The sequence below is a fragment of the Lontra canadensis genome, unplaced genomic scaffold, assembly GCF_010015895.1.
Source record: "Lontra canadensis isolate GAN:19392208 unplaced genomic scaffold, GSC_riverotter_1.0 scaffold42, whole genome shotgun sequence".
NCBI classification, from domain to species: Eukaryota; Metazoa; Chordata; class Mammalia; order Carnivora; family Mustelidae; genus Lontra; species Lontra canadensis.
The window spans coordinates 14,163,983-14,188,405 of record NW_022631036.1 but is presented as its reverse complement, the minus strand read 5'-3'; the positions used below and the strand labels follow the sequence as shown (position 1 = coordinate 14,188,405).

Sequence of the window (24,423 nt, the reverse complement as noted above, 5' to 3'; positions counted from 1 at the left end):
ACTATTTACAACACAATAATTTTATATGAAAAGGCTGCAAATATATTTCACTGCTTCTAAAACAGTATCTGTTTTGTGTGACCAAAGAAATCCAGTCAACGACAAATTGAAATGGAAGACAACCTTAGTCCAAGAGAGTAATTCTTTGTGGAAGGAAGTGAATGGAGATAAACATGCAACAGGCATCCAGGGCCCAGGAAAGCATGAGCACAGTAGGGCAAACATAAGCCTTCTCTTAATTCTTTCCTTTTCTACCACACCCGCTCTTGTTTCTCTCTCCTCTTCCTTAATTTCACACCACCAGCTGCTCAGAGCCAATATTTTCATTTACCCCAATGGCAGTCTTAATGCTTTTCCTTGGAATTAAGGAGGGATGCTAAGGGATTAAAAAAAAAAAACAAACTTAGTTTGGCTTAATAAGAAAAATCTTAATGTGGAAAGATCTGTAAAAGAGAGAAAAGAAAAAAAGGAGAGGCTTTCATTTGTCCCCAAATGTTACCTTAGCATAATTAGTGACATCTCTGAATCAGTGTCTAAATGTAATGAAAATCCTCTGACTCATCTGTTACCCTCTAAGCAGCTTATTTTCACTCCAGTCAAAGCAACAGCCTCACCATAGACTGTTCAATTAATGTTACCAGTAGATTGATGTCCTGACATTACACTCTCAGTGGTCCAACTAGTTCAGGCATTACTGTTTAAAAGACAGGATAGGACTGGCAAAATCAACCATAAATCCAACTTATAGATCATGGGGAGAGACAGGGCTCAGGAAATATATCATAGCTTTGTAGGTTTTAACAACTTAAGAAATTTTGACACAGTGTGAAAACTGTCTCTAGAACTCAAATAATTGTCTAGTCTAAGTGAAATAAGAATTAAAAATTTGGTTTGAGTACAATGGTGGGGAGAAAACTCAACTTAGAATCATAACATCTGGTTCCAATTTTACTCTGCCATTTATTACCTGTGACTTTCAACATACTGCAGCTCTTACCCTGAATTTCGATATCTGAAAATTGGGAAAATTCAAGAGCATACATGAAGGTGTTAGTTATTGTGAGGATTTAACAATATAAAACATGTGAAAGCTAATAGCATAGTACCTGAAATGCAGTAGATACTCAATAAACATTTTACAGAAACAATCTTCCTCCGCTGCAGCTGTGTGCTATCAACTCAGAACTTAAAATTCTTTTTTGAGGTGGGAAAAGAAACCTTTTCTTTCTGATACGGCCATTGACTGACATGTGCATTGTGTGAAATATTAGGTCTCTCTTAACTTCTACTGTCAGATGTGAAATGATATAAAATTCATTCACATAATTTATTGAGGACCTACTTTCTTCCTCAACAGGCTTGCAGTCTAGCAGTATGAGAGAAATACAAATTTTTTTCAATCTTAAGTATATGTGTAATTGCCACAACAAAGCAGGCTGGTGGTACAGTGGCAGAAGCAGGGGAAAGGAAGAGTGTAAGGGTCTAAGAGAACCAGGGAGGCTTTGGTGAGGAAGAGGACATAGACTCAGGCTTAGGGGTCAGAGAAGGAATTTGCCAGGTGTGAGAGAGAGGGGGTTTTTCCAGACAGAACCTAAAGAAATAACCAAACTCTAAAATATTTAAAAATATGTAAAAAGCCCTTTTTAAATACACCTACATTCTAAATTCATTTGGTTTATATACCCATAGTAAGTTATTCATAATTGTACACATATTTTCCCAGTGACTCTAACTTAGATAACTTAAAAGTAACAGAGGGGTGCTTGGGTAGCTCAGTCAGTTAATTAAGCATCTGGCTTCAGCACAGGGCATGATCCTAGGGTCCTGGGCCCCATGTTGGGCTTCCTGATCAGCGGGGAGCCTGCTTCTTCCTTTTCCCTCTGCAGTTCCCCTTGCTTGGGCTTGCTCTCTCTCTCTCTCTCTCTCTCTCTCTGCCAAATAAATAAATAAATAAATAAATAATCTTTAATTTAAAAAAGTAATAGAGATACTTGTCTTCTAAGGTTATGAGAATTTCTATAGGAATAAATTGATAAAACCAATCAAACAGGGGCACCTAGCTGACTCAGTCAGTAGAGCATGCGACTCTTGATCTCAGGGTTGTGGGTTCAAGCCCTATGCTGGATGTAGAGATTATGAAAAAAATCTTTAAACAAAACCAAAAACCACCACATCAAACATTCTACTTTTACATACTTGTTTTAACTGGGAGATAACAGTTGTGCTAACTGGGAGGCCCTTGATATTTGGTGTGTGGAAATGCGTGTAGTGTGGTCCTTGGTTTTCTTTCAAACCATGGTTCCATCTAGGGTCACATCATGATCATCATTATCATCACAATCATCACAGCAGCCAATACTTGTATGGTGTTTATGTACTAGACACTGTTGAAAGTGCTTGATAGGTAGAAACCCATTTATTCTAAAAAATGACCCCCCCAAAAATCCCATTACCTTTTCAATTTTGTTAAAAATTTCTTACTTACTAAGCAATTTTCCATTGGCTAGAACATTCCCAGCACAGATTTAGAAACCATTTCTTATCTCTCTGTGAGGCATATGGCAGGCTTGGTCATATACCTTAATCATGGCTAAATAAATAAACACCACTCTTCCTAGGCTTTTACATTTTCACTTCATCTCATACTCACTACCTAGCTCTTAGCTTTTTCTCCAAACTACTTTTCACAAATAAACCAAATTTCTACTCTTCACAAGACTTATGATATAGTGATACCTTGATTGGAACAATCAAGTCACCCTGAGAAGCTGTGGCAGAGTGGTTGTTGGGCTTACTCCCTGAGTAAAGTGATTTGCTCCTGTGCCATACAAGCACTTCAAATCCCTGCTTCAGTAAAATGACCACCATGTACCTGTCTGGACTTTGAGACCATGTACAAAGAGTGAAATCAAAAACACTAAATCCAAAAGTCTATTACTGTATATGACTGCTGAGGTTAGAAGACAGCACAATGTGTAGTCTATATAATGAGAATACAGCAGTAATATTTAGGAATAAAGTTTAAAAGCCACTACTACCAAATTTCTTTTTTATGTTACCTTGATGCCTCAAATGTGTACTTTTCCAATAGAACTCCTACACCTGCAAATAACCTACTGTAAGAAAAATTTACACTGCAACTCCTGCATCTACCACCCTTAAAATGAGAGATGATTAGGAAATCAGAAGCTAAATTATATGTCTGAGTACTAACATGCCTACAAATAGTATAAACTATACATGCAGAAAGTAGTAAAAAAAACTCTTGATTATCACAGAAAAGTTAATCTCGATTTTAAAGCATCAACAGAAAGAAGTTTAATACTTTTTTAGAATTTTGATAAATTTTAGTCAAAAGCTGACTATTTCCTGATTCCAGCTTTTTTTTTTATAAAATGATTACATCATTTAATACATGTAACATTTTTAGAATAGTGTCTGCATATGTGTGGTAGCCAACTTTCCCCATTTTAATAATAGTTATTTGGCTTAAGGGACTCAATTTTCATAATAGACCAACCACTTAGGACATTCAGTGTAAAATGTCCTCAAAAGAGTTGGTTCTTGAAGTTAGAAGGGTCACCAAAAAGAATCCACAGTGTTGGGTTGTATTTAGCTTGTCACTCCTAATGTCAGAATGACAAAACTGATTTGATCATAAACAGTCTCAAGAAAGCCAGTGTGCTTTGGGGAAACGCCAACTTGGCCCAACCACTGTGAACCTGCAACTCTGAGAGCACAGTATCAAACTTCTTAAGGAGGGTAGTGGCGGAATGTGGACCTCAGAGTCCAGTTAAACAAAAGTTAAATTGCTTTTTAATTAAAATATATACACTCCAGAAACCCTAATAATTTGGGTAGTATTTGAAAATAACAGCTTCAACAAATATGATTTCTAAAGATTTCTGGCCATTCAGACCTGCTGTTCTGCGGGTGTGAAATAAAACACCAGGCTTCATCCCACTGAAATATGAGAGGCAAAGAGCTCGTTTTAACTATTCATATGTCTGTGTTGGCTTTACAGATAAAGATCAACTCAATGGCATTTTAGAAAATTAGTTGTGTCTAATCCCCAGTGTCTTAGTTAACATTTCCTTTATTAATAGAACAGGATACACATGGCTGTGTGCAACCTCTTACTGGGTCTGTTGTGACTGTTGTTGCTGCCTGCAAAGTACAGCTTCTCTGTGAAGTACACTGGGCTGCTCCAAGGGAAAGAAAACTTTGCCAGCCTCCTTGTTAGCTTTCTCTATTTTAAACATTGATGTTTCTTGAGCATTTGCAGATTTCTCAAAAGTCTTTTAATATCTAAGTAACAAAACCAGATGTTAAACATGGATCTTGGGCATTATTATTATTATTTTTTAAAGATTTTATTTTTGACAGACAGAGAGGCAGAGAGGCAGGCAGAGAGAAAGGGGGGGAAGCAGGCTCCCCGCTGAGAAGAGAGACCGATGCAGGGCTCTATCCCAGGTCCCTGGGATCTCGACCTGAGACGAAGGCAGAGGCTTTAACCCACTGAGCCACCCAGGTGTCCCAGATCTTGGGTATCATACGCATCTAATGAATCCCTTGAACTCTACCTGAAAAACCAATGATGAACTGTATGTTGGCTAACTGAACACAATAAAAAAATATATAAACAACAATCTCTAAAATACATCCCCCAAAACTATCTTTAATACTTTGCTAACATATAACTTTCCCAAGCAAAAAGCATAACTGGTAATTTTTATAAATTATTTAGCCCTCACCCCACCAACCATTCTCCAAAATCTTATAAGTCATCCAATAGCAAACAAACAGATAAATAATAAGGTCTCCATTTCTTCCCTTTATTTTTTCCCATTATCTACCTTCTTTCCTTCATTTTTTACTTTCTCATTTTCTTTCTCTTGAATATCTGAACGTTATTTGCTTTTCCATTTCTAGAACCATTTCATTTGTTTTTCACATAAAACAAAAAAAAAATGGAATGGCTAATAAACATATGAGAACATGCTCAACATCATGGATCAGGAGAAGGTAAAATAAAGTAACACCAAGATAACACGTTCCCTTCCAAACTGAAAATCATAAGTTGACAGACCCCAATGTTAGGCAAATTGACATTCTAATATATGGTTAATAGTGCACTTATTTTCAAGGGTGGCAATTTCTTTCTGAAACCAAAATGTGCATAGCTTTTGATCCAGCAATTCCACTTTTTAAAATGTATCCTACAGAAATACTTGTAAAACTATGTAATCATATCCATAATAATGACCATATATAGAATCTGTTGATTAAATTATTGTATAGCTATAGTATCATGCAATTTTAAAAAATAAGGAAGTAAACCTATATTGCAGATATGGAAGAATTCCCACAATTTGTTTTTAGTGAATAAGAACAAACAGCAAAATAATATCTATAGTATGCTCTTTCACTAATTTACAAATACATATATGCATAGGTATATTTAAGCACAAATATCTCAAATTTATTTATTTTTAGATTCATTTATTTATTTGAGAAAGAGAGAGAGAGCAGGAGGGGATGGGGAGAGAGAATCTGAAACAGGCTCCCAAATAAGTGCGGAGCTGGATGCTGGGGCTCAATCCCACAACCTGGGGATCATGACCTGAGCAAAAATCAAGAGCTGGACACTTAACTGATTGAGCCACCCAGGTGTCCCAATACCTCAAATTTAATGTCTGCAAAATTGAACTACTCATCTTTTCCCCAACACTGTCCACTATCTTACTAAACAACACCTCTATCACTTGCTCATTCAAGAAACCAGGACATCTTCCTCTTTTGTATTCTTTACCTCCAATCCAATCCTAATCTTCAAATCTGTGTACTTCTCATTGTCACCACCACCATTACCCCTCCTAAGTCTCCATCAGTTTCACCTGATTTTGACAATAGCTTCCTATTAATTTCTTGTCCTCTACTCTTGCAATTTCCTAATATATTTTTATACTCCTTTAAAAAATTAACATATATTATTTGTTTCAGGGGTATAAGTCTGTGATTCTTCAGTCTTACACAATTCACAGTGCTCACCATACCACATACCCTCCTCAATGTCCATCACCCAGCCACCCCATCACTGTCACCCCAGCAAACACAACTGGGATCATGTCACTCCATGCCTAAAACCCTCATGGTATCACTTTGCACTTAAAAATCTATCTCCTTAAAAAAACAAACAAACAAACAATCTATCTCCTTTCTTCAGCCTACACAACATGCATATCTCAACACTGACTATTTCTCCAACCAATGGCATTATTATTGTAACAGCAATAGTAATATTATTGTCAAATATTTCCTCACTTAGATTTCAAAAGAACTGCTTAAGAAATACAGCTATTAGTAACTACACTGAAGACAGTCATGGATTTATCCCAGGATGAACCATTTGAAAGTTATCTCTTGCCCAGATCTTGCTCCCCTCCAATCTATTCTCCACACAGCATCAGGTAACATAATCAAGAGGTAATATATTCAAGACATTCCATTGCTTAAAAGCCTTCAGTGGTACAGACCGACCTGATCTGGTCTCCACTTAGCTCTCCAACCTTATCTCATGCCACTGTATACTTGTGCTAAGTGAACCCTTCTTAGTGCTCAAATACACCAATCTCTTCATCAGTCTCTTCTTCATCTTGGAACTTTGTATGTGCCTCTGTGCCTGAAACATTTTTCCTTCTATGTTTATATGGCTGGCTCCTTCTATATTTTCAGTCTCAGCTTAAATGTCATTTTCAAAGAGTCCTTCCTTGACCAGTAAGTAACCTACTCCTACCTTTCTTTCTCATTGTGCCTTACTCATTTCCTTTATATCCCTTGACGCAAGTTGAGGTTGGTTTTTTACTTATTTGTCATTTGTCTTCCTAATAATCTGAAAGTTCTATGCAACACAGCCATAGTAAAAGCATTGCTAGTGGGAGCTATGAGTCATGCCTGCAAAGTCAGAAAGACCTCTTAGAATATAGCATTAAGTCCTGAACTTAAGGGAATGAGCAAGGAAAGGAAATGAGGAAGGTCATTTCAGGTTAAGGGGACAATTGGTGAAGCTGGACAAAAGCATGTAAAAGAATGTCAAATTCCAAAAGACTGTATATTTGGGGTCTGAGGAGGGAAACAAGAAAGGGTCATTGAGCCAAATGGGGACATGAGGCTGGAAAGATAGATACAACCAGGTGGTAAAGGACTAAGGAGACTTTTGTCCTATGAATACTGGAGAGCCACAGACAACTTAAATGAAGAAATACTAGATTTATAATTCAGCTGGAGGAAGAGGAGAATATACTAGACTATCTTCTAATAAGCAAATTATAGCCCCAAGTCCCCTCATTAGTAAAGATACACAATACCATCCAAAACATGGGATAAATTAGTTTTTAATTAAAGATGAATATATAGGCAAAAATATATGTAAATACATATACATTCTATTATATTTTAAGAAGTTAACTTTTAAAAAATAATGTAGTTTTGGGAACTTTCCAAAGAAACTGGCAACAAAATTGTGACTGACTTTTATCTAGCAATGTAGCTAGTTTATAGAGCCTGGAGCAGAGTCATTTGCCCTAAATAATAATAGAAAAAAAATTGAGACTTATAATCCATGTGTCACTTTGGTAAATTTTACACAGTAAGTTCTCTGGACTTAGAGAAAAACAAAAACATTTCAAGACACTTGTATATAAAGAAAAGCCCTTAAACTGACAGATTTTTAAAAGACTTAGAAAATACATGAAATTCAGTATTTTCCATTTAGAAATTCATCCAATAATCTGGGAAAAAACCCAGTAAATATGAAAAAAGTCACTTAAAAAAAAAATCAGAGTTTAGATATGACCTGATTTGACCCCAAATTCCACTGGACATTCCGTTACCAAGTAATTAGAACTCTACAATGTACTTGTTCAATTTGTTTGTACTATGTAAAATTGATTTTTTTCTTTAATACTAAAATTTGGTCCATCTGTTGGGAAAACAGAAAATGTTCTAAATATATACAAAGAGTGGAAATGCTTCATTCCACTGGCTATATCCTGTGGTATATGCATTTTCATCAGTATGTTTGTCTTGCAGACAAAATGAATATCAGATGGTGGTTTTGAAAAAGGGCAGACCTAACATGAGGTGATTAGTTTCAAAAACAGATTTTTATTCTTGATAAATTATTACCAAATACAATCATCTGTTGATTGAGGATATAAAACAGATTGGTCATACTATAACCCACAGGTTAAATGAAAAACGGAAATAATAAGTTTATTTAACATGGTCTTGCATTAGGTTCCCAGCAGTACAAATCTAAGGCAAATAATTAGATTTCCAATTTAAAGATATACATTTGTTAAGCCAGACATTTCCTGAGGTCATCTATTTCTCTGTTGGCTAGTCTCACTGACTGGCAATGTATTTGGGACATTTTTCACTTACAACTTTCTATTACTACCTATACCTTTTACATCACTCTGATCAAACCAGTATTGTAGTTAGCTTCAGGGATAATGCAGAGGGCAAAGGACTGATTGTGATGATTCCTGGTCACAAATTAGATTCAAACACATGGTCCCACAGACTTAAAGAAATTAATGCCTTAAAAATAAATCCCTGGTGAAAAAAATCAAGAATTTACTTGGAGACAACTGGTAAACCAAACAAATCTTATACATACTATCCTATACTAAGTAAATAAATGGGACAACCAATACAGTACACTCAATTTCTTAAATACCTACTCTCCTTTTTTCCACTTAATTTTATGGTGAAAAATAAAAAGCTAAAAGACAACTGCTCTGATCAATAGTATATCCTATTTTTACTGGGCATACTGGGCCCCCTTCCTCCTCCTCTATTTCTTCAGTAATTTACAGCTTTGCTACGTAATGTCTCTCCAGGGAGCAAAGAATTCATTACAGATGATTCCTCTTTGCAGACTTCAACTCTATAAATCAACAGGCTGAGCTCTCTAACAGATTTTAAATCCCTGGTTGAGTTAGGCTGGGACAACCTGTAAATTGGTGGGACCGGAAGTGGGAGGAGGAAGGAAAGTTTGATACCAAAGTAAATTCCAGGAAAAGAGCTTATAACACAATTTGCGTTTTTGTTAACTTCTCCAGTAACTACTGTGCCCTGATACAGAATAGGGAGGTCCAGAAATAGTAAAAATTGAGAAAGTACCTCCAAAGGAGATTTTCTCCTCAGAAGAACATTCTCAAGGGATTTTAACAAGCCCAGCAGAGTGTATCAGAAGCATAATAAGCTGGGCTAATGCCTCATTGGAGATAAGATTTCTAAATGGAATAGAGTATCTTAAAAAAGATAAAGTTGTATGACAAAGGTAGGGGTGGTATTTTAAAAATAAACCTCTGAGAATTAGATGGCTCATGAGAATTTATTTACTTACAGAACTTCATTTGCCTTTATTACTCAAAAAAAAAAAAAAATCCTCTAGAAATCCATGGATGATGTAAAAGGATTTTGAGAAATTGCCATTACTTTTTGTATAGTACAGTTCTCACTTAAAATAATCATTAACAATGATAAGAAGGGGAATGTAAAGCATATTAATTATATAAAAACATATTTTAATAAGAATATTACACATACTACACCAACACTGATCACATTAAGAAATTGACTCTGGCTTATTTCCATTATTAAAAATCAACATGATGTGGTTTTAAATGTTCCTTATAAAAAAAATTACATTACGTTCAAGTTGAACCAAATGTTTATTGAAATACAATAGTAAGAAAAATAGGGAGAGGGAAGGCAATTCAATATTCCAAACCAGAATGTTTCTAAGAGTCAATTTCATGTAAGACACCATCACAGGATCCTAGTACCAGGATTTATCTCCTCTACCCTAGCTTACTACTATTTCATTCTGTCTAAACATTTTGCTTTGAGTTTTCCGCCAGATCTTCGGCCAATTAATCCTCCTAAAACGTTACTCTAATCATGAATTAATAAAATCTGGAATGATACGTGCCTATACTTAGTTCTATGGTCTCAGGGAATAACCTGATGACTATGACCAATTATTCTGAAAACAAAGTCATCCTAAAGGGAGGAGGAAAATGAATGGACTGGGACAAGTCACTTCTAGACAAACTACTCTCAGCAAATGCTTTTGTTAGTCAATATTTTCCTCTGAATATAAAAATAATAATAGCATATAATTATTAAACTGGAAAAGGTTTTAGAAGATAGCCTAATGGAACACTTAATACAGGTATGATTATCAATTTTATGTAATTCCCTATAAGTCCTTTTTCTTCTCCAGTATCACTTCTCCAGGCTACCACCCTAACTCTCAAACATTGCTTTTGATTACTGTGACTACCCACAGGTTGAACCACCTCCAAGACAGTTTTGCTCCTCTAGTGTAAACCTGAGGGACTTTCTCTAACAATCTTTGCCCGCAGCTGGTTTTTGGAAGGGATCTCACTGTCAATCTTTATTCCAAAAGTGTTCCGAAGTCAACCTTTTCTTTAGCATGGATTATTACGTAGGGACTTTCCAGTGCTGCCAGGAGACTTCAGACTGAACTTTTGAATGGAAGAAAAAAGCCTTAGGGCAGAATTGGGCACCCATGTTTAAGAACAGTGTGTTTGTTTTAAATTGGTGCTCCATCTCTGAAGTTCAGGAGGGACCTTAAAGAAAAAAATCAATGTTTAAAAAGATCCAATTTCGTTGCACCTTTGGTCAAGAGTTCACAGTTACTTCCTCTGTTAGAAGCAGCACTAACTTACCTTAGCAATAGCAAAGAAATTTAAAACCAATGGGTTCTCTTTTCTCCATCTATTGATTCATCAGTAAATTAACTTTCCTCTAAAACTATTTTGCCTTTGTATGCAAGAGCTTTAATTCTCTACTTATTTGGCACTTACAATCTCAAATGTAAATAACAAATGCCGAAACTCCAGAATGCCCTTCCAAATACTCTTTTACTTCTGTTTACACTTACTTCAAACAGTACTTCCCTGACTTCCCATTAACAATTCTTTTATGTGTACTCTCACAAAACACTGTCTTCCTGCCTCCCTGCCCACCCCCATCACTGATACAGCACTTAACCACATTGTATTACAGTAATGGTATGAGTTTGCTTTCTCCCTGCCTACACAGACTGTGAGCTCCTGAGAGACAGGGACCATGTTTTAAACACCTTTGAGTCTCAAAACATAGCACAGTAATTAACATATACTAGATATTCCTTAAATGTATTTGTTGAATTGAATTAGACTGACAAATTGCAATTTAGGCCATGTTAATTACTGGTTAAGGCCAGGCCTCCACAAACAGGGGATAGCAGTGAAATGAGGTAATTATCCAGATCACTGAGGACAAAAAAATGTGCTAATTTGGGCAAAGTGAGCAAGCAAGATCTTGCCTAACCAGACTAATCCATCATTTCATTCTGATGCTTAGCTTTGCTAATGGAAATCTGATCTCATAGAGTAGTCCTATTCTCTCCTGCGCTTTGTGTTATAATTTGCGTCATCTGTTTTACATTGATGCTGAACATACCCTACACCTCTTATGCATAGGACAAAAATTGCATCCTAATCCCTGTCACCTATCATGGCATGCCTTTGGTTCCAAGCAGGATCAGTGAAGGCAGTGTGTAGATGGTCTTATGAAACTCAAGACTGGACCCACTGGACTCACTAATATAGTGAGTCACTGATATCTTCTTTATACACCAAAGTCAGCAAGTTGCACAACAAATTCAACTTTTAGCACCATGGTTTCTCCACATGAAGTCAGCATAATCCTCTAGACAAAAAGTAAGATGGCTCTCTCATGTGAAACCTCAAAACTCCTAGAAGACACAGGCAGTAATTTCTTTGACATTGACCTTAGCAACATTTTTCTAGATATGTCTCCTCAGACAAGGGAAACAGAAGCAAAACTAAATTATCAGAACTACACCGAAATGAAAGACTTTTGCACAGCGAAGGAAACCATTCAACAAAATAAAAAGATAACCTACTAAATGGAAGAAGATTTTCACAGATGATACATCTGATAGAGGGTTAGTATACAAAATATATGAAGAACTTACACAACTTAACACCAAAAACCTCCAAATAATCCCATTAGAAAACGAGCAGAGAACCTGAAGAGACATTTTTCCAAAGACATATACACATGCACAAATGTTCAACATCACTGATTATCAGAGAAATGCAAATCAAAACTACATGAAAAATCACCTAACACCTGTCAGAATGATTAGAATCAAAAAGACAAGAAATAACAGGTGTTGGAGAGGGTTTGGAGAAAGGGAACCCTCGTATACATCAGTAAGAATATAATTTGGTGCTGCCACCATGGGAAACAGTATGGATGTTCCTCAAAAAATTAAAAATAGAACTACCTATGATCCAGCAATCACACTTCAGAGCGTTTATCCAAGGAAGATGAAAACACTAATTTGAAAAGATAAACGCACGTCCTGTTAACTGCAGCATTATTTGCAATAACCAAGATATAAAAGCAACCCTAGTGTCCATTGTTAGATGAATGAATAAAGGAGCTGTAGTATATGCACATGCATGCAAGCAGGGAGCACACAAACACAATATACAATATTATCCAGCCATAGAAAGGATGAGATCTTGCCATTTGAGACAATAGGGAGAGACCTAGCAGGTACTAGGCTAAGTGAAGTAAGTCAGACAAAGACAAATAGCATGATTTCACTTACACGTGGAATACGCCAAACAAAACAAATGAATAAACAGAAAGCAGAATCAGACCTATAAATACGAAGAACAAATAGAGGACTGCCAGAGGGGTTGGGGAGATGAGCAGAATGGGTAAAGGGGAGGAGATACAGGCTTCTAGTTATGGAATGAATAAGTCACAGGCAAGAAAGGCACAGTGTAGGGAATATAGTACATGGTATTGTAATAGCATTGGTGACAGCAGTAGATACACTTGTGGTGAACACAGCATAAGGGGTAAACTTGTCAAATCACTATATTGTACACCTGAAATTAGTGCAACATTGTATGTCAACTATACTTTAATTTAAAAAATCTATAATTTTAAATATGTACACATTATACACACCCACGCACACACTAAGGTGAATCAATACAATTACCCTTTGGGAAGAAGATAAATCTTTACTGGATTCTAAGGATTATTAGAGGAAGAAAAGAATGCTGCCCTTTTTTTTTTTTTTTTTTAAGAGAGAGAGGGTGAGACAGGAGTGTTAGTTGTGGGGGAGGCAGTTGGGGGTAGAGTTAGAGGGAGAGAAAGTATCCTAAGAAGGCTCCACATCCAGCACAAAGCCTGACACAGGCTCAGTCTCAGTACCCTGAGTATGACTGAGCAGAAATCAAGAATACACTTAATTGACTGAGCCACCCAGGTGACCCAAGAATGCTGCTTTTTAAACCAACAGCTTTGTTATTTATAATGCAAATATCTGTTGGCATCTTTCTTTTTCTAGCTCATCTGTGCTTGATCTAAGCAGGAAAAGTAAAGATATCTAAGAAGCCAAACAACAGATCAGAAATTTAAATACTTAATCTTTTGTCATTCTGTGATTATAATTAATTTCCTTATGTAGTTTCAGAAATGGGGATAAAAGTTTTTATTGTGTTTCATAAAGAAGCATAAATTTCAGAAAATACTTTGCCTTTGAAATTTCAATCTTTCAACTAACAAACCAGTTATTCACTTTGCAAATAACAGAAAAACTATTGACTACATAACTATATTTGAAATCAGCACTGTCAAATTTATAGGAATTTTTTTTACACCATAAAGGCTTAAAAGTAGGATGAGTTTTTTTTTTAATTCATGGCAGACAAAATATTTAATGAAAACTACAATGAACTACAATTTAGACAGTAGAGAGAAGTAGAAAGAAACTGGATATCAGAAAAATCCTAGTTTGAATCTCAGCTTCACCGGTCATGAACTCTGTGACATTGGGCAAGTCATGGAACCTTCTGAACCTCACTTGCTCATTTCTTAAACAGAATAATAGTTCCACCTAATCTAAGTCTTGACATTGTTTTGAGAAAAACATTAGATAACAAATTTGAGTATTTTTGAAACTATGAAAAGCTACGCAAGACATTATTATTATTTTGGCATATGGCTATTGATGGTGATGGATGCCAGTAATGGCCTGATGTTTGCCATCAGATGCATTGCTAATGCTCTGCTGTTAATTAACACAATTACTATAAGAGCAAATTACTTTTTGTTCAGATTCAGCCATCTGCAAGGTGGAAATATTTGTTTCAACACCAAGAGGAAAACAATGTGTATTAGTTTAAATAGAGAATAATAAACACATAAACAGCTCTGTCAGAAAAAGACTAGTTCATATTCCTTCAAATTAAGGACTCCTTGTCTCATGTGGCTTCCTCCTCCTCGTGTAGGACAGACTTGTTTGCAAATGTCAATCATATTTTATTAAATTGACTGTGAAAAGGGTGAACCTCAGACCAAGATTTTCAGCCCTAGGCTTCCTTGATATGCTTATTGCAGATACAATTTTAGCAACTCCTGTCCAAGCTTCTTAAGAAGAAAAAAAAAAAGAAATAAGAAAGAGAAAGACAGCGAGAGGAGAGGAGAAGAGAGTACAGGAAGGGAAAGGGAGGGGAAGGAAGGCAGGGAAGAGAAGGGAAGAGGAGAAGAGAAGGGAAGAGGAGAAGGGAAGGGAAGGGGAAAAGGGAAGGGAAGGGAAGGGGAAAGGGAAAGGGAAGGGAAGAAAAGGAAAGAAAAGAAAAAGGAGGAAAAGAAGAAAAGAGGTGAGATAGAGACTAATACATAAATTGAAACTGGTGTGGACAAAACCATGTGATAAATACCAAAATATGCAATAAAGGAGAAATTCCCTAGAGCAGGCATTCATTCAGTCATTTACACTTCACCATGAGGTTAGGAGCTAACCCAGCTATAACCCACTATGTCTAAGGCAACAAGAAAGCACCCAAAGAATACCAGTCATCTTCCTAAAGACTAGACTTCCTAAGTAAAGAAGCAATCTTCAACTAGCTTTCCCTCTTTGCAGATTGCTAACATCCAAAATGCAATCCAGGACTCTTTGTAAAGATTTTTTTATACCACAGAAAATAATCTTTGTTTTTCTGCATATTATTAGTCCTCAATTATTTTCAATAAGATGCTTCCCCAAAACTATTATGAGTTGGCTAGAAAAAGTGGGTATCATTGTAGTTCCCTGGGTTTTGTCAAAATGATTACCCTTAAATAAATATGTTTATGGAGAGCCTTGGTCAAACTGGTAATCTCCAAAGTGTCTTTCTTAGCTAGGAAACCTTCCAAATTATTTTGTTATTTTTAAAAAATAGGCACCAAAAGGAGCTCCTTGCTCTCCCAACTTTAAATTCCACATATTTTTGCACTTGGAGAAATAATTAAATTAGATAATATCTGCATAGGATATGCACCAACCCAAACTAGCATCCAAAGTAAAACTTGTGTGGGATATTATGCTGTCATGTGAAAAAAAAAGAGAGTTTCATATCCAAATAAGTTTGAGAAAAAATGAAATAAACTACACTTAAATGACACATTTTCTGCTGGATTTCTCAGCTACAAAATGCTATCACGTATTGTGATGTTCTAAGAAAGTATTTACAAAATTTATTTGACCAGGAAACTCTTTTTCAGGAAATTCTATAAAAATTTGGGAAAGATGTAGTTAAGAAATGTAGATCTATAACATGGCAGAAATATGTCAGAGTTCATCATGACCTTGTACGAGTTGTGTTTGTGTGGGTGAATCTACTTATGCCAATCCGGGTAGCCACAGACAACCTATTGTCTGGCCAGATGCTGTTTGTTTAAGGAGTAGATACAGATTGCTTTGAGGGAAGAAAATAACAGACTTAATTAGCACAAACAATGCCAAGGATTTTTCCCCCCAAGTGACAGCAATCTTTTTTTTTTTTTTAAAGATTTTATTTATTTATTTGACAGAGATCACAAGTAGGCAGAGAGAGAAGAAGGGAAGCAGGCTCCCTGCTGAGCAGAGAGCCTGATGCAGGACTCGATCCCAGGACCCTGGGATCATGACCTGAGCCAAAGGCAGCGGCTTAACCCACTGAGCCACCCAGGCGCCCGACAGCAATCTTAAGAAAGAGTTTAAGCTATCATTTCCATGAACTCACAAGGTCCTAATATTATTTCACCAGATTTTCACTGGAGAGAGTGGGGACAACACATTTATGAAATTACAAAAACCATAATAAAAACCACAAAAATACTGGTGCATCCTCATTTCTAGAAATTCTAGGAAAACTGGTTTCCCAATTTAAAAGAGGGCATTCTATAGCAGGCAAGAGATAAGTTTTAGGGGTATGACTTAATACCGAATACATCTGTATCTAGCTACCAGTAACTCGTATCTGAATTCAAATTTCCTATCTCTTCATCTCTGACATTCCTTTCTCTAGTTGCCAAGATGGTTGAGCTCTGACACAGTTGGTCACAATGTTAGATGACTTTCTGCTACTATAGGAACTCAAATCAAGTGTTCAGTCCAGAAGGCTTTTCTTGAAATCAAAATAATGATGACCGGTTTTTTTGTTCTTCTTCTTCTTCTTCTTTTTTTTTTTTTTTAAACAGGGCAGTGGGAAGGACCTAGATTTTATCTCTTTTCCCGAAGCTTCTCTTTCCCTGGGCTCCAGGGGAGCCTCCTACAACACTACGGTAGCTCCTAGCTCCGGAGCGTGTTCAGCGGCTGTGGCAGCTCAACCATGCAATTTCATAGCAGGCAGCAAACAAGGCAGAGAATTCAGGGTTAAAAACTCAAGTGAAGTTTTGTCTTCTACAGTAATGAAAGCTGACGAAAAGAGTAAATCAAATGGATCTCCTAACAAAATGAAAACAGCTGTTTGGCCTGGCTTGGTCTCTGATTTAGGTTAAGTAATTATTGCTCTAGTGTGGTTCAAGGTTGTTCTGTATTAGTGAAACAGGATATCACATGAAAATCATCCAACTTTTTAATTTACTGTAGCATCAGAAATTCCACTGTATAAAAAATTCCAGAAACGTAATCTTCTAAAAACTTTACCTATAAACCTTTTCAAATACCAATTGATTAAATCTTACGAGGCATAATTACACAATACATAATTACATTATAGTAATAACCTTTAGTAACTATGCTGACAAAATATTTTAATATTTTACCTTTAAAATGCTAAGTTTTTCAAGTTTAACTGGAGTCATATATTATATCCCAATTCTAAATAACTGTAAAGACCATTTTTTGGTATATAGAGATTTTCTTATGAAGAGTAACCAATAAAGAGCTACTTCTTGAGCCCCCAAACGAGTCTATTTTAATAGTGTAAATCTTTTTTAAAAAATGTTTTAATTGCCAAATAATAGTGGTCAAGAAGGAAAAAAAATTATAATGAAGAATCATAGTAAAGCCATTCTTGAGGAAGAGGTTTCCATGTTTAACACCAGAGTAAATTAAATTAATCAAGAAACTTCAAATTTCATTTCTTGTTTGTGGATTTTTTATTCTGTCATCATCATTCACGTTATTCTGCTCTTACTTGAACCTTTATTTGTTTTGTTCGCCTATGATAACAAAGGACAAATCAAGTGTGGGTGGTTGTTGGTGGTGGTTGTTTAATGATGCCCTGGCAATTATTTTTAAAAATGGTTTAAAAAAATTAAAACTATTGGGGTGCCTGGGTGGCTCAGTGGGTTAAAGCCTCTACCTTCGGCTCAGATCATGATCCCAGGGTCCTGGGATCGAGCCTTGCATCGGACTCTGCTCAGCTGGGAGCCTGCTTCCTCCCTTCTCTCCCTCTGCCTGCCTCTCTGCCTACTTGTGATCTCTGTCTGTCAAATAAATAAATAAAATCTTTTTAAAAAATTTTTTTTAAATTAAAAAATTTAAAAAAAATTAAAACTATTATCTGGCACAAGATGTTAACTTCTTGAAGAGAACAAAGACTGAAAGTCCTGGCCCCTGTTAATTTTTAAGTTTGTCTCCATTATATCACTATAAGGATACTTAAATACATGAATAAACAGTAACATTAAAATATTTCTAACACTAACAACTATGTAAAATATAGAATAACATTTCTTCAATAAATTGACATTTTTAGAGCATTTTAATTCACTTAGGTACAATCAATTTGGTGCCCCAAAAAAAGGACATAGGGAAAGAGGAACAAAGAGAGAAAAGATTGCATCAGAAAATTAATATTTTATAGAAAATTACTTAGGGTGGTGTAAAACCCAGGGAAAAATCTCAGATGTTCTTGTCATAATTATTATTGCTGGCTGCAAGACATGACATATTTACCTTTCCAGTGGGACAGTTCTGTAGCTTTCCTAAGTCTAAATTGTATTTCTTGCTAGTCCTTGCCAATTAGTCTAACTAGTGCTTGCCAGCACATCAGAATAAGAGAAACAACAGAGTTACATGTGTTATTTCTCCAAAATGTTTCCGCATTATGATCTTTCTTAGGGGTCAATATTCCTTAAATAGAAGAATATATCATGTCTGGGGTTTCCATTCAGAAATTGTGTTGTGGAATTAGATCAACAGTGTACAATTTACCTAAGGATTAGAGGGAGAACTCAGTGAAAAGCAATATTTAAAAGGAAGGTTTAATTTTTCCCTTTCAGACAGTTAATGTAAATTCTACTAACTGAGATCTTCAAAAATGATAGGGCACGAGAAGCCAGTCTACATTCTTAGCTGTCTGCAATCTGAGGAGGGTAACACCGAGGAATGGTCCCACCATTTTGCATAGTCACCGTTTTCCTTTAGAGAAACACAAAGCCTACTGTTGTTACTGCATAAATCTTAGTGAATAGGTAAATGTCATTAAGTCAAATTTATAAAGAAAATGGAGCACAGTTAGAGTCACTTAAACAGCGCACCTTTAATTGCTGAGTCAAAGTATAAGGTCAAACTATTCAGTCTTCTCTAGACATGTTTCTATCAGTAGTGTCCAAACAGTACTTCCAGATGTCTTTGCTGTATATGTTGTTTGCTGAAAGGAGAGACTTCTCCAAAAATCAGTCTTGTTCTCAAATACTTCTTTTGAGTCTCTGATCTGTCTCTAGTTCTATTACTCCTGACATTCTTTCACCTGGGATATCATCCCTTGAATAAACCTTTAGTTGTCACATCTTCATGAATTCCACCTTGGGAACAAATGTTTTCTAGAATCCACAATGAAAAAGTCTTGTCCTGTATTTTTTTTTCTATTTTTTTTTTTTTTTTCTGGATTAGTCTCCTATAAAATACTGCTATTTTCCTCTCTCTTCTTGAAAAAATTCCAGGAATAAATCTGGTAAAATCTAAGAAATGAGTACCAATGGTGAATTTGTTGGTCTTAGAAGATGATGTTTCTGACTTAGGGCTCAGCTTCAGAAAGGGCATACCAGGACCGGAGGAAATGGACATCCACGGTGACTGATATGACAAACTGAGGACCTCATATCTTCAGTTTATATATATTTTTTTAAGATTTTATTTATTTATTTGACAGAGAGAGATCACAAGTAGGCAGAGAGGCAGGCAGAGAGAGAGGGAAGCAGGCTCCCCGCTGAGCAGAGAGCCCCCCTGATGCAGGACTTGATCCCAGGACCCTGAGACCACGACCCAAGCCGAAGGCAGCAGCCCAACCCACTGAGCCACCCAGGCACCCCAGTGTGTATTTTTCGATAAGTGTTCCTACAACCACGGAGACTCCTAGTTGTCAAGTTGAATATAGTTCAAGGTCCTGGATTTTTTGAGTTTGGTCAACAGACTCTAAATCCCAAACTTAGGACTAGGTGGCCAAAGGTAGTCAGAATCAACTATGAACATTTCATCATGGGTAAGCAGAGACTGGGACTTTGATCCAACTTTGTTTGAAGAATTTATTCAGCCAGGGAGTTCTCTGTTAGAAGCATAACCCACCCCAAATGGTACTTTTCTACTTCTTTTGTTTCCTCAACCATTTACATTTACCCTGAGAATAAGCAGGGCACTGTTGATTTTTGAAAGACTGGCATTCTTTAGAATCCTCCCTCACCTTCTTCCCCATTTTCCTCAAGACTCTAACAGAGAGTCATGTTCAAACCACCTTCCAAGGCAGCAAGCCTTTTTACACATGCTTATTAAAGGAATGGCACTTTGGGGGTACCTGGGTGGCTCAGTCAGTTAAGCATCTGCCTTTGACTCAGGTCATGATCCCAGGATCCTGGGATCAAGCCCATGTCAGGCTCCCTGCTTAGCGGTAGTCGGCTTCTTCCTCTCCCTTTACTCTTCCCCTGCTTGCACTCTCTCTCTCTCAAATAAAATAAATAAAATCTTTATTAAAAAAAAAAAAAGAATGATACTTTGATACAGATAAGGTATGAGATCAGATAGATGGAATACACAGAATACACAGACCACCCTGAAGAACATTTGCATTTAAAATGAATAGTGTTCCGTGCAATCACAATGTTTTACACCCTTGCAGCCAACCATTTCAAAGCACATTTACCACACAGTTTTCCTTTTCCTCTTAAATTTTCTAAGGAAGAAATTTCTTTTTAAAAAGTCCTTGGTTCAAAACAACCAAGTAGCTTCTTAGTTCAAATTATTTTATTATATATATATTTTTTCATTTTAAGTTTTAAAAATTTAGAATACAAAATGAGTATAAGAATATAAAATACTGTATATCATATCAATTTCCTTAAAACTTGAATAGAAGACTTACAAAGACATTTTGGCAACTATTCTATACTAGCTTACATATTACTTTGTATGGTAGGTACTTCATTTCATGTTGGCTAAAATATGAGATGATATCTCAACTTTCTTGACCTGTGAAGAATGACAACAATATCAAAAGTTAGAGCCTTTACTAAAGTTAATTTAGCCATGAATTAACCATGAAATCTTTCATAGTAAAATATTTACTCCTACTCTCAAATCACAGGATTCTTGAATTGGAAAGGATCTTAGCAAGAATCCTTTCCAAAGCCATCATGTCACATATGAGGATATTAAGGCCCTGAAAGATAAAGCAACTTGGGATGTTTCTGTGGCTCAGTCAGTTAAGCGTCTGCCTTCAGCTCAGGTCAGGATCCCAGGGTTCTGGGATCAAGCCTTATGTTGGGGTCCTTGCTTAGCAGGAAGCCTGCTTCTCTTCTCCCTCTGCCCCTCTACCCTGCTCATGCTTTTCCCCACTCCACTCTGTCTCAAATAAATACATAAAATCTTAAAAAAAAAAAAAAAAAAGAAGCCACTCATCCAATGTCACAGGTCTCAGTTGAAGAGCCCAGACTAGCTCTTTCTTCTTCTCCAGGCAGTAGTGGTAGAGCAAACGTATTTTCCTAAATTTTTTATCTCACATTGTATCCAGAAGAAACAAAAATGTTCTCATTAGAGAATTCTCTATTCCTAAAATTAAATAGTTTATTCCTTACTCTTCAGCACTAATTGGTACCAAATTTAGTCATAAGGCTTCAATCATTCCCATTCAACATTCCTAATCCTTAATTAGACATTCCCCATCTTTCCTATACAGCTATTTAAATTTTACATTTGAAGAAATTAAGGTACTATAGAAAATACTATATCTGAATCATAAAATTTTTATGTGACAAGGTCTTGAAACAAAGCATTCTGAGTTTCTGAAACAAGTGCTAAGTCTATAACTAAAAATGAGTCTGTTCATTGTTTTAAAAAACTCCCCCTAAAAGACAGAGAAATGAAACAAGATTGGCAAAATTATAATTGTAATTACCTTTCATTATAATTGTAACAGTTATAAAATTGTAACTGGAATTCACTTTAAAAAATGAATCTATAAACTGCCTTTTGTGGGAACTTAAATTCGTTACCGAATCCCAACATACACCAGCAGACTGTTCTAACTAATAGTAAAAAGGTAAAAGAGAATGCAACTAATGTCTATCTTTTCTTTTAATTGTGTTAAAAAAATACACAAGATGAAATTAACCATCGTAACTACTTTTTTTTTTTAATTTATTTTCAGCATAACAGTATTCATTGTTTTTTGTACCACACCCAGTGTTCCATGCAGTCCGTGCCCTCTCTAATACCCACCACCTGGTTCCCCTAACCTCTCACCCAGCCCCCTTCAAACCCTTCAGATTGTTTTTCAGAGTCCATAGTCTCTCATTGTTCACCTCCCCTTCCAATTTCCCCCAGCTCCCTTCTCCTAACTCCCCATGTCCTCCATGCTATTTGTTATGCGTAACTACTTTTAAATGACCAGTTCAATAGCGTTAGGTATATTCACACTGTTATGCAATGGCTCTCTGGAAATTTTGCAACTTGTAAGATGGGTGCTCTTTGCCCAGGACACAACTCCCCTTTTAACCCTTCACTTAACCCCTGGTAACCACTACTTTCTGTTTCTGTGAATTTGATTACTTTAGATATCTTGTATAAGTGGAATCATACAGTGTTTGTCTTTTTGTAATTGGCTTATTTCACTTAGCAAAATGTCCTCAAGGTTCATCTATGCTGTGGCACATGACAGGATTTTCTTCATTTCAGCCATTACACACCCATTCGTTCTCCTTGTTGCTGAGTTTTCCTTATAGCATCTTTTATTTCAGTTTCCTCAGAAAATACATTAAGATGAACCCTTTAAGGTATGAGTAATGCAAATGTCCATTAACAGATGTATGGACAAAAAAATGTAGCCTATCCATACAATGGTATCTTATTCAAACTTAAAAAGGAAGAAAGGCCATGCACTTGACATTTATCACTCCAGGACCTACAAGAAACTGGGCACACCTAATAGAAATTAGAAGTGGATCTGAAAGAAGCTAAATTTATTATTTATCTACTTTTGTTTTCTAACCTCCTTTTATCTTGGTACCCTTTCTTAATGAAACTACTGAGAGGATAATAGAAATATACTTTTACTCCCTTAGTCTGGAAATACAGCTGTGAGAGATGCAGCCTGACTGAGAGAAACGTACCATGGATGGCCAGATAAACATTGGGAGCATGTCAAATTTTTCAGATTAAAACAATTTTTTATTAACAAAAGTTACATTTAAATCCCAAATTTGTCAAAGAAACTTGGTGTTACAAGTATCTCATGCTTTATATTGATGACGAATTTGATAACCCATTTGATTTCTGGAAGGCTGAGCACTGTGTTCCATTTAGAAAAGTTTCCTGGATGGCACTGTGATATCATGGGGGGTGGATAATCATCCTATTTATCTGAGAGCATGAACCAACCAGAAGAAGCAGCTCTTTGGATGACGGTGCTACATCTGAGTCCACAGGAAATGAAGTCTATCCAAAATCACTTGAGTTTCTTGGGCACCAGGAAGCCACCATCATCTTATCTGGAGCCACTTTCACACTTTGCATTTTGCCTCTCGTTAGCTTTCTCAGCTCCCACTCCGAGAAGTCACCAATCCCTTGGGCTTCTTAAATTTCTGGCTTAAATTATGTGGAGTGATTAATGGCGGAGGGCCTGATACACGTTGAGGTCAGCATGCCGAGCATCTGTATGTCAGCGACAAATACAGCAGTGTGCATCCACCAACTCACTTTCCCCCTTTGCAGCCATAATTTATTCATCCCCGAGTACACTCAGCCATCTGCTATTTATTTTGTTTTCTTTAAGCATTATTTCCCTCAATTGGCTAAGCTAGGGCACAGGTGAAAAGTGGTAAGAAGTGAAGGGAAGTTGCTGTTGTTGGACACGGAAGGGGTGAGCTGAGCTCCCCAGGAGGAAGAGCATTGAGCTCAACAGAAAGAGCCTAACTGTATTGTTGAATACTTAAATCCCTGTCTAATAGGAGCATTTGGGCCAGGCCCAATCATAACTAGCTAAGGCTAGACCCTGGGGTGAGGAGTGTAAAGCTGGGGAATTTTAAGCATCCTTAATAGTAGCCCCGTAATAAACTGATGCTCCGAATCTTTGCTAGACTCTGTACAAGACTGGGCTATAAATTTTACATTTGGCTAAGTGACTCATAAAGAAACACCCACCTGATTTCAGACATGCATTTTTAGCAGTCAGGGAGCTCGCTAAATTAGCTATGGTTCTATTTTTAGCTGCTTTCTCTCTCTGCCTGAAATACAATGATTCTATCTGTACAGTTTTACAACTCGACTCTCCACTACTGCGTATTAGACTGTTTCTTGGACTGAGAGATTGCTTCTTTTTTAAATGCCCCAAACGTTGAATACATTTTTTTTTTATTAAATCCATTAGCTTCTGGCCATGTCAGCTGTTTTTCATGAAAGTAACTATAATAAATAAGTTATCAAAATGCATTCCAGCTTATTTGTACTACATAACAATCACTGTTATTACAGAGTGATAAAAACATAAAAACACTTTTTCTTCAGGAAGAGCTGAAGTGTCTCTTGTCTGGGGAGGTCCAGTGTTGACT

The 24,423-nt window shown here is 36.4% G+C and overlaps 1 protein-coding gene across 2 annotated transcripts in view; it reads right to left on the bottom strand.

Moving 5' to 3' along the window:
* Window positions 1-24,423, bottom strand: part of SLC25A21 (solute carrier family 25 member 21) — a 486,988-nt gene that overhangs the window by 339,207 nt on the left and 123,358 nt on the right. Inside the window, exon 1 of one of the 2 annotated variants that reach the window (XM_032871242.1) lies at window positions 332-376. The exons of the other annotated variant lie outside the window; for it this stretch is intronic. The gene's annotated coding sequence lies outside the window, so the exon portion shown is untranslated. Of the gene's footprint in view, window positions 1-331; window positions 377-24,423 lie in introns of those variants that run through there. 2 annotated transcript variants of the gene reach the window in all.